The 11,949-nt window shown below is 36.8% G+C and overlaps 1 protein-coding gene across 9 annotated transcripts in view; it reads left to right on the top strand.

The window, feature by feature from the left end:
* Window positions 1-1,658: 1,658 nt before the first annotated feature.
* Window positions 1,659-11,949, top strand: part of LOC109105022 (adhesion G protein-coupled receptor B1-like) — an 83,130-nt gene continuing 72,839 nt past the window's right edge. For 4 of the 9 annotated variants that reach the window (XM_042772928.1, XM_042772930.1, XM_042772926.1 and 1 more), the window contains exon 1: window positions 1,659-2,253. The gene's annotated coding sequence lies outside the window, so the exon portion shown is untranslated. The remainder of the gene's footprint in view (window positions 2,254-11,949) is intronic. The other 5 variants (XM_042772934.1, XM_042772933.1, XM_042772932.1 and 2 more) reach the window with 2 other exon arrangements.

Below are 11,949 nucleotides of genomic sequence, written 5' to 3'. Positions count from 1 at the left end.
TGTGAGAAAAGAACTAGAAACTTTTACTAATGCTCCTGCTCATGGAAACAGAATTTTCTCCTTCAGACTTACATCAGAGGGTTTTCCCAGCTGTGATGTCCAAGCCAAGGGTGAAACTGAACAAAATAATAAGACTTATTTGAACATTAAGGCGACACATTTGTACCTGACATCTGAACACAGTGGAAAAGAAGATAGCACTGGTATAGATCTATATCTGAAAAGTAAAGTAGATCAGTGAATCCCAAAGTGATAATTGGGGGCAATCACAAAGGGATGTGGGATTTGTATAGAATTACCCACCCAAAAATGAAAATTCTATCAATATTTAATCACCCTCATGTTATTCAAAACCAGTGCGACCTTTCATCTGTGAAACACAAAAAGAAAAATGCTCTAAACTGAGACAACTCAATGAGGATTTGTATTTTATTGTACAACATGAGAAAAGAACAGGAAACCTTTACTTACGTGTGTTTCTCCAAGCTCTTCTTTTCACATCAGCTGGGATGTTTGGGTCCAGGCCAAAACTCAAATAAATAATAGTTATTGGAATATGAAGACATAACATTTTAATGTTGATTACTGGACAAAACTACTACAGTTTTATATAAATACACTGTTTCTTTGGAAACAAACTTGCAGGGTACTTCAGAGCACATGGTTTAGAAAAACACACAATTCATCATTTTTATATCACATAACTCTGGTCTTATACAAATTATGTTGCAAAGAGTTCACACTTCCTCATGTTTACATGGCACAGGTTGCCCTGAATGCCAGATGATCATTTGCGCAACAGGCAAGCTGCGTCTGGTTCCATGACGACTTGTTTTTGCGTAATATTGCTCTCCCCGCTTCTGTTATTTTCTGATCGGTTCCGTGAGGAGCAGCTTCAGAATCAGAAGCCTCCCACTCCCTGCCCTCGAGCTGGAGAACCCAGAGTCTCCAGCTCGAGCGCGCGCGGTGAGCAGGTGGCCGCCCACGAGCCAAACGCTGGAGAAACCGCGAGGGGCTGAACCGCGTTTTCCAAGCGCACCTCCGGTGGTTTGACGCCAAATATCTGTTGAGAACAAAATTTACATGGAAATTGACGTCGCATGATGCTGTTTATCACGCTTCCTCACTATAATTTCATAAATATCCATAAAAAATTTATTTTGTGACACTTTAGTGAGGTAGATTCCTTCTTTAAAAGATGTCTCACATAACTGATGAAAATCATAATTTAAACATAATTAAATAAGAAAATACAATAATTAAAATCGAATAAATGCTGTATATATCTGTGTGTATGTGTTTTATACACACGTCATATTTTTATATAAATATATTTTCGAACCAAATATATAAAGAATTTATACACATGCAATATCTCTCTCTCTCTCTCTCTCTCTCTCTCTCTCTCTCTCTCTCTCTCTCGTTCTCTCTCTCTCTCTCTCTCTCTCTCTCTATATATATATATATATATATATATATATAAATATATATATTTATAATTGGCTCTGAATGGGTTAAACAACTGCTTCTCTGTGCGCGTCCACTCTCTCTCTCTCTCTCTCTCTCTCTCTCTGTATATGTGTGTGTGTGTGTGTGTGTGTGTGTGTGTGTGTGTGTGTGTGTGTGTGTGTGTGTGTGTGTGTGTGTCTGTCTTTCTCCCTTTGCGCTTCATTTTCACTTTCTCTTCGTTGTGTCTCCTTCATTCTGGTGTGACCCACGCAATGCTGTTGCTCCACAAGGGGGGGCTGCAGGATATATGCTTTTGTGCCCAACTGCCTGCCTTCAAACACTGAATCCAGTTTGTATGGACAGAGCGGGCGAGGAGAGGAAGACTCCCACTGCCTCGACACGCACCGAGAGAACACCCGACCCGCGTCTGGGCTACACTCACCGCACACCTCCCTGGAGCCTTCACACACCACTTCAGGACTTTTTATCCGGAAAACTGGACAACCATTGCGACTTGCAGGCTGGATTAAATAACATTTGGGAAACAGAGTAACATTATCAGAAGTGACAGAACAGACACACATTTACAGGATCCGCTGTGAATTTATGGATGCTTGTTGCTTTTTCGGTCCTATGAGCACCTCTCTTCCTCTGGAGCACACAGACCTTCTTTTGTGTCATTGTTCAAGCAGATATTGCCTGTTGAAAGAATGAATACACCGAACTTATTCTGAACAAGTTGGAGGAATAGTCGAAGACTTTATATGTGCAGACAAACAGATCGGACATGCCAACTTTTTGAAGGTAAACCCTCATTATGATCTATATAGAATGTGATTAGAGACCCTATATTTTCCCCTTTTCAGCCCCACTCGACATGGTAATTAAATGAAAAGCGTTTGCTTACACATCATAATATATTCATTCATTTAACTATAGTCTCATATCAGTTATGCCTTGTCAACAATAATTGAGTGATATCTCCTTCTACGCACGCACTGGTTAGATAATAGGGTCATTCTCATCAACTCTGTTGCATCTTTTGTCTACCCTTTATAAGTGTTACATCAGAGAATGACAAGACAAATCTGCATTATTCAGTTTGTATAGGATTTCTGAACTCATATATGCATATATCAGTGCTTGGTCAGATAGCTATCGCTCTCCAAGGTACCAAACTGCGGTGTTTACCAGTCCAGTGGACAAAACAGTTTTGACATAAGAACCTGATATCATAACAAACATACTTGGCAGTTTTTGCTTCGCTGGAAGCAGGTGTCGATTTGTTTTATATTATATGGTTTATAAATATTATTTATTTATTTATTTATATTTTACATGGGTTAGCCTAAACATCATGCGCATAGTTGCTGCTCGGATCTCCCTTGTGGAATGGGAATATACCTTCCCGTCTCGTGTCTCCTTTCCTTCCCCTACACAGCATAAAATGGTCAAACATGCCCTAATACTGTTTCCAAAATTAACCTGGAGCAAAGTTTTCCTCTAGATAAGATTTTCGCGATATAATACAGTTTTTTTTCACAACTTTTGTCTCTTTTTTAATTCGAGTTGGTCACATCGATTTAGCTACCATACAACATGTTTTGCTGTTGCATTCGGTAATTTTATGCTTTTGGAGCATTTTTATGTGATAAAACATATGTGACATATAGTCCACTTTTAAATATTATTACAGAACCTGTCACTTGTTATTAAGAGCAAAACACCTGTGATGTAGAGCCAGTGCAGCGTTCAGCAGCACATGGTGCGAAAGAAAAGGTAGAGCTCGTGTTTTGTCCGGTTCAGTGATGTCTCGTTTTAACAATGAGAATAAAAGGCAAACGTTCATTTTCTCTCTTCCCTCTTTCAGTCGCAAAGTACTTGATTTGTACGTTCTTACATGCACAATCAATTCAATAAATAAAAATCTAAAAATTGATTTAAAAATAAATAAATAATAACAAAGATGCCAGCAGTCTTACTAAAATAACACTTGCAATATACAACATAAAACCGTGAACAATGACTCCACTGCTTGCTCTCATTTCGACTATCTCTTTCTCTCTTTCTCGTTCTATTAAACCGTCTTATCATATGCTGCTTGCAAAGTCTAAAGCAAGCTACGTGCGCCCTTATACACCGGCAGAATGGAGACTTCTCGTTTGGTAATAATAGATGTGGTGTGCTGGTGTTTGGCGGAGAGTTACTGATGGTGAGTGAGTAGAAGTTCCGTGTTTGTACAGTAGGGGGGACTGTGCCAGCGCTCAATTCCCTCCTTGGGAATAGGGGAATAAACGGCGATCACGGAGCAGGAGATGCCTCAATGCGCACTTTCAGACTCACCAGAGCCTCTGACTGCAGCACACGCGACCTCTGCCCGTCTGAAGCACACATCTGAACTCCACAACAACAGGTTATGATGCTGCTCTACCTGTGTGCTGTACTCAAAACTATTTTACAAATATCAGCATCACCACCACAGCACGAAGGTTATGAATGATTAGATACATAATACAAATGAAGTAATAATAATAAGAAAGTGGTGAAATAATATTAGTGAAATTCGCTGCCAAAATGTTATCATGTGCCTCTCAACAGTACACCCAGAGCCCATGGTTCATTGGCCCATGTTAAAAGATCCCACCTCAGTGTGTCTGTGATATTCTTGTGCAAAGATATGGCTGGTGCACATTGCTATATGGTTGCTAGGGTGTTCTGGCTGGTTGCTAGGGTGAGACTAGGAAGTTTCTAGTGTGTTGCTGAATGGCCTGTCTTTCACCCACATTAAAAGACCCACCTCTAAGTCTATGTCATTCTGATCTGAAGACATGTCCCCCCTGAGCTCCCTTTTTGAATGTAAGTCTAGGATTCTTCTGATGCCTGCTTTCCTCAGTAAGCCACATCATGTGAGCTAAAATGATATGATTTAAATATAAAACAGCAGCAACAACAACAATAATAAAATAAGCCACATGAGTTGAGCTCTCAACAATGTAAATAATTGTAATAATAAAAAACAATAAAATTAGCCATTGAATTGAGCACTCAATAATATTGATCATTTTAATAATAAAAAAACTCATATGATTTGAACTCTCAATAGTTTTAATAACTTTAATAATAAAATATTATATTATATTAAGAATTGTAAATATATAATAGTAATAATAATTTGAATAATAAGAAAAATAGCAAAATAAACCACATGATCTGAGCTCTTAATAATATTATTATAAAAAAAAAAAAAAAAACATTTTTCCATTTCTTTCTGTATCATCACCACAGAAAACATGTCATGGTTCTGACTGATTTCGGTGAAATATGCATGTCACAATCTTTGTGTTAAATCTAAAAGGCACAGTCATATCCGTTCCGCCCGACTGACTCTTTTAGATACATGTCTGAATCTCCAGGGAATTTTGAGCTTAAGAGGCAAACATAGAACACAGCGCTTGCCCTGTGGCCACAGATATTTGGACGGCTGTGTTTTCTTCATCTGAGGAAAGGAGTAGGGATGATACATTGAGAATAAAAATAGATCGTGTCGGAGTAGGCTGACAGCATAATTTTGAATCATGAGCTGGGGTGAAATTGGGCAAGCTGACACTATTGTCTTTTTGGAGGGCAGCCATGCATGCCTTTTAACCTAGATGTCCCCCTTTTGTTTTTTACTTGTACATCCTTATTCTATTGTTCACGTCCTCTTTTTTTATAGGCTATCCCTTTCTTATCCACTATTCCTCATCAAGCCAACATGCATCAGAAGTCACAGAGCACATTTTGTTAAGCACAGCCACACTACATTTGTGCATGCATAAGCTTCTTGACTTGTCTGTCTGTGACAGGTTCCTGTTCCCAACATATAGAAACATTTCATACGCTCACTGCTTTGGTTTACACATCACCTCATGTCCTGAAAAAAGTGTTTGTGGCTTTTCATATAGAGAGACTTGGAAGGGAATTAAATTCACAGTAGTTTGATGACAGTCAATAAGCAATGAAAGCATGTAGTCAATAAATAATTAATCCCCAATAAACTTTATACATAGACATAGACTAATGGTCAAAAGATGTTATTGTTTTTGAACAAGTCTCTTTATTTGATCATAAATACAGTAAAATACAGTAATACTGTGAAATATTTTTTGCAATTTAAAAGAACTGTTTTCTATTTGAATATATTTTAACATATTAAAATTATTCCCATTATAGCTGAATTTTTGGCAGTCATTACTGCCAGTCTTTGTCATATGATTCTTCAGAAATCCTTCTAATATGCTGATTTGGTGCTCAAGAAACATTTCTTATTATTATCGATGTTGTACAGTTTTGCTGCTTAATATTTTGAGAAAACCATGATACAGTACAATTCAAAAGTTTGGGATAAATAAGAAAGAAAGATAAATTAATTAATAAAATATACTATAATATTATATATGCATCAACTATATACATCACTTTGATTAAATATGACAGCAAATACATTTAATTTATAATGTTACAAAATATTTCTATTTTGAAATAAATGTTGTTCATAAAACTTTCTATTCATAAAATAATTATGAAAAAGCCACAAAAACATTAAGCAGCAAGAACTTTCACCATTGAAAATAACAAGAACCATTAATAACTAAGCATTAATACTTGATAATAACTGAGTACCAAATCAGTTTATTAGAATTCAATTTGAAGGATCATGTGACAGAAGAAAAGACTGGAGTAATGGCTGCTGAAATGTAAGGAGATTTTAAAATATATTCAGATCAAAAACTGCATTTTTTATTGTGATAATATTTCACAATATTACTGTTTTTACTGTATTTTTCAGTTCAAATAAATCCAGCTTTGGTGTGCATAAGAGACTTCTTTCAAACACATACAAAAATCACAAATATTCCAAACCTTTGACACTTACAGGATAGATTAATCTGAAATATTTGAGTAGAAAAATGGGAGTAGAATTGGGACACATTAAAGGCCAAACCTTAACCTGTGTTGCCCACATGAGCACCACACTCAATGTGGCCGCACCGTGGCTCTGCCATCCTGTGCTACTGTATGAGTCCAATCAAGGCTCCGTGATGCTGCATAGATCCCTTATACTATAGGTTGCTGACTATTTGACCTCTTGTGATGTAGTTGGTATGTAGAGGGAGGCAGCTGTTGAGGGAATGAGGTTGGTATGTTTGCAAGGTGCTAACCGATTAGTGGTGTGATTGTGCACAGGAGCCTGTGGCCCCTGGCCATCCTCGTTGAGCACAATGATCAGGGCTGGAACATTGCACATTTGGCCATTCGTTCTCTAATTAGGGTCTAAATCAGAGCTTGTGCTCCTGCCTAATGAATCTTAGACAGAGAGCTGAAAGACAGGGATATCAGGCTTGGAATGAGGTGCGAGAAAGACACAGTTCCCAGCATCCCATCTGAGGTCCTTGCCATGAAAGTGTATTAATGGCTGGCATTTCAAACGCTGCACAGATGGCTTTGAGACTGTGTGTGTTTGTTTCGGTGTGGGTGTGTCGCATGATGCAACTTTGGTCGCTTAAGAGTAAAAGAGTAAATGTGTGTGTGTGTGTGTGTGTGTGTTATGGATGCACAGTGAAGCCATTTTGTAGATTTATTGCCAAGACAAAATTATCTGTATGAGATTCAGATGTGGGTGAGGCTTAAACAGGACGTGTGTCAAAACTAAGCTGAAATGTCCAATATTAAATGTAAAAAAATTAAATAAATTCAGCCTTATTGGTCAAAAAAAAAAAAAAAAAATACATGCTGCATGCTAGACATTTACAATGTTACAAAATATTTATATTTTAAATAAATGCTGTTCATTGAACTTTCTATTAATCAATCAATCAATCAATAATTTAAAAAAAATAAAAATAATAAATGCATCACAATTTACACAAAAACTGTTTTCCGATAATAATAAGAACCACTGTTAATAACTGAGCACTAATAATAAATGGAAAAAAGATATTTTAATTAGTAATAATATTTCACAATATTACTGTTTTACTGTATTTTTTATAAAAGCCCGATTTAAAATGTCACTATTTCAATAACAATTTTATTTAGCAAATAAACATTGTATACAATTTAAATTAATAACAATAATAATAATAATAATAATACAAAGAAATCATCCTTACTGATCAAAAAATACATGCGTTCTAGAAAAGCAAGTGAAACACATGGGCGTTATTTTATATCTAACTTTGATTGTTATAAACATTAACAGATATATCAAAAGCAATAAAGTATTTTATGATATTGTATCTTAGTTCAAGACATGCACAAAAAAAGGGTGTGGGGGGGGGGGGGGCGTAAAGCACGGCCGTTTGATTTGAACTTGAGATCACACTGTGCACATTTCCAATCTGCAACTCTTGGTACCAAAATCAACATGCTCATTGACTTGTTCACCGGCTGTCGGCCCACATAAAGGTGAAAAACATGGGAAATTGGTGAGGCTTTTATGTCTTGACTGAGTGCAGAGTCAGGGAGGCTGGATGGTGTTTCTCCATGAAGCAGCGATCTCACAGATCTGAGCTCAAAATAAAACTGTGATTGCTTTAGGGAGGGAAACACCTTGTTTGAGAACGCTTTTCTCACACACGTCTTCATCTGTATGTGTGTGTGTGTGTGTGTGTGTGTGTGTGTGTGTGTGTGTGTGTGTGTGTGTGTGTGTGTGTGTGTGTGTGTGAAACTCTAGTGGTGGAAGGATGGCAGATGACACAATGTGTGAGGACCCCGGAGCTATATGGTACCTTTGTCAGCTAATTATAGACGGCAGAGTACAACTAGAGCAGCGGTATGGAAAGTTTTTCTTGGCTATGTACATATTTATATTTTTAAATGTCAAATGCATGTCCACAGAGGCGTTTCATTGTTTCAAAGGCATCCACATGGATGTCAAAATCAAACCACCCCTACACACTGTAATTTTTATTTATCTCCTCTTCTCTCAGCAAAGCATCAAATAATGCCACTGTTCTTCTAATGTGAAGTTAACGTAGCATGTGTCCTTTCAGCACAAGCTTAGTGAATAAGCTGTGATAGCGTTCTCACTATTTATAAAGTGAAATTAGCCTGGCAAACATTTGCAGGATTGTGCTTTGATGTGATTTTTTTTTTTTTTTTTTTTTTTTTTGATCTGACACATAATTGAATTGGAGCGACTTCCAATGCCATGTTGTTGAGCATTTTCAGTGAAGAGTGAGATAGTGATGGTCCATTCACATATAAAGTGTGCACATATAAATGTAAACAGTTAGACAAATAATTCAAACCAAGTGTTTTTCAAGATTAGCTTCTCTTTTCCAAGGTATTTTTGGAATTACTTTTAACCAACAGGTCTTAAGATGATTTTAGTGGATGTATGAAGTCAGTTTTTGGAGTTCATGTGGTAATCACAATCACATTATATAGATAGATAGATAGATAGATAGATAGATAGATAGATAGATAGATAGATAGATAGATAGATAGATAGATAGATAGATAGATAGATAGATAGATAGATAGATAGATAGATAGATAGATAGATAGATAGAAAAAAATAGATGTAAATCAGTAAATATAAATGTGAATATATAGAAGTAAATCCACATATCTAGTTAGGTCTGAATTTATAAATGTAAATTATGAATATATAGAAGAAAATAAGAATATATAGTTATAATATGTATAATACATCTTGCATACATGTATCAATGCTGATATCATACTGTGTATATAAAATCAAGTTCTGTATATATATATATATATATATATATATCGCATTTATTGTCTTACTTTGATAAACACTACAGAGAGAAAGGAGACAAAGCTAGCTAAGGAGAAAGCTATGGGCAAGTGTTCTGCTCCTTTGTGATTTCATTTCAAATATTCGTTTGACCCTTCATTTACAGCAACCAAGAACATTTAGGAAAAAAAAGACAATAGAATGCAAATCAACTTGCTTTTATCTCTGGCTCACTTTTTATAATTCTTTTCCTTTCCTTTACTCTTCAGTCATTTATTTACACAAAGCGAGTCCCTGTCTACGGCAATGTGTGCAAGACCGAATAGCTCAAAATCGTTACATCCTGGAGTGCCTACGCAATTTCGAACAAGAAATCCCTTTTAAAGACTTTTCAGAGCTTTATGCCGCATCAGTTTAAGGCCATTTTGTGTACAAACTTCAATCAAAGGGGTCTGTAATAGCGAATGAATGAATCTATTCGCTCTTTTCAGCCTGTCTATGTTCTCTTGTGAGAACAAAGCTGTCTTTGATGTGAAGTGCATGCATAATCCTCAGTATCTGACATGGCATCTCTGTCGCGGTGTAAAGCCTCCTCAAATCTCAGAAGGCCTGCGTCTCCAGAGCAGCGTCGTTAACTCCCCCACTGCGCCTGTGTGTCACTCTCTGCACTGTTGTAGCGCTTGAATAGCTGTCAGCCCTGTGTGTTTGCTATTGTGATATACCTGACTCCATCACTATAACTGTTTGTTACCTGAAGACATGTTTGTGACTTTAAGTCTCTGTGCGTCAGTGTTCTGAGGGCGCAGCAGTTGTATTGTTCTTCTGTTCCATTATCGTTCTTTTTCAATTCTGAGTTCATAGTGGCCTTTCAACATATTGCAGCAGACGTCCTTTCTCTTGTTGCTTTTTATGTCTGTGTAGAACCCTAGTGTTCCTCATCTGTGATTCTTTTTACTGGCTAAATAGAATAACACTATAACCGAATTAGCCTTCTGAACAAAATAAATCTGTGAGTAATTAGATTAGATTTTTTTTTCTCTCTGTGTTTATCATAAAAGTATTTTCTATTTTTCCCCTTCAATAAACAAGTAGAAGAATGAAAAAAAAAAAAAAAAAAAAAAAAAAAGTGAAAACATCTGTGCAGACTGTCCATCTGGCCGTGTCAGCCTTTTTGTAGACTCCGGTGAAGAAGAGCGTTTATCTGTGGCAGTGAAAACTCTTTCTTTCCAACCCATTAATTTCTAAATTCTGCACAAATGTGGTTTTCCTCGGGCAAACAGCAGCTGCATTACTGTTTACTCCATGATGCAGTGTGTATAAATGTACAGGCCAAAATTTTAAGGGGTCATGTGTCTTTTAAATCATCAACATTAAAAATATTTCAACAATTTTAATAGTTGTCAAATTAATCATTGACAACTGCGGGGTTTCTGAGAAATCATAGAAAAGTTATGCTTGTTGGAACGAAAAGATTCTGTACCACAAAATAATGGACATCTTTCTAGTCAAAAAAGATAAAACACAACCAGTGTAGTCTGATTCGTGAACAAATTACTCTTATGAACCAATTCATTTTAGTGATTTAAAAATATAGAGCATGACTGGTGCAACTTGATTCAAAAACAAATGAATCTTATGAATTAGTTCTTTTTAGTGAATAAAAACATTTAGTATGATCTAGCCTGATTCACAAACATACGACTCTTATGAGTCAGTTATTTTAAGCAAAAGTGATGTGATTGTACCATTCTTGAAGATTAATGTGAAGTTCAATGCTGGCTAAAACACCTGTTTTATAACAACATATGTGTGTGTGTGTGTGTGTGTGTGTGTGTGTGTGTGTGTGTGTGTGTGTGTGTGTGTGTGTGTGTGTGTGTGTGTGTGTGTGTGTGTGTGTGTGTGTGTGTGGCTTGCTTCCCCTCTTCACTCTTGCAAATGTCGATCTGTCCACACTGTCCATACAGATTCTTATAATAGGACTATATTTCTTTTCTAATGAGAGAGAATGAGAGAGATTAAGCAGGCTGTCTTTCTCTCACTCTCAGGTCGAGACAGTTTGATGGATGGAGCAGGTCATCTCTCAGGTGCTGACAGTGATAGCCTATGTCAGCCCTCAGATAGTGACATGGCTCTATTGCTCTCGTTCCCTCCCCTTGTCATTCTCCTGCTCTTTTAGTATTATCATTACTATACTGAGGATAGATGGGTTGGAGTGACCTTAGAAGGAGGTTTGGATTACTCGCAATGTCTTTGCTGGCATGAAATAGTGTCCCACCGGTACAGTCAATGCGTGTAATCATCCATATTCCTCTGTGGAGTCTATGTGACTTGGCTTCTCACTCATGGCCCTGCTGGGAAAACCAGGTCATATAGCATAAGGTGGTCAAGCTGGTTTTTGGAACATGGTAAAAAGGGTTTTTGCTGATCCAAGATGGTCTACCAGCCTAGCCAGGTCTTCACAAGCTGGTAGTGCAGCTGGTCAGCCACCTAAACCAGCTTGAACCAACAAATGACCAGCTAGAAACCAGCTGCTCTGTTCCGAAAACACACAAAGCTAGCTAGACTTTTTAAAATACATTTATTTTAACAGCTTTTCAAATGTTTTTTTTTTGTGTGTGTGTGTGTGTGTGTGTGTGTGTGTGTGTGTGTGTGTGTGTGTGTGTGTGTGTGTGTAGATTTTACTGTTTTACACATCTCAGACTTTTAATCTTTAATCAATCAATCAAAAAAATATAATAAAAACATTTTATTAA

Source organism: Cyprinus carpio, chromosome A16 (genome assembly GCF_018340385.1).
Source record: "Cyprinus carpio isolate SPL01 chromosome A16, ASM1834038v1, whole genome shotgun sequence".
NCBI classification, from domain to species: domain Eukaryota; kingdom Metazoa; phylum Chordata; class Actinopteri; order Cypriniformes; family Cyprinidae; genus Cyprinus; species Cyprinus carpio.
Note: the sequence above shows the minus strand (reverse complement) of the source record. Positions and strands in the feature narration are given on the sequence as shown.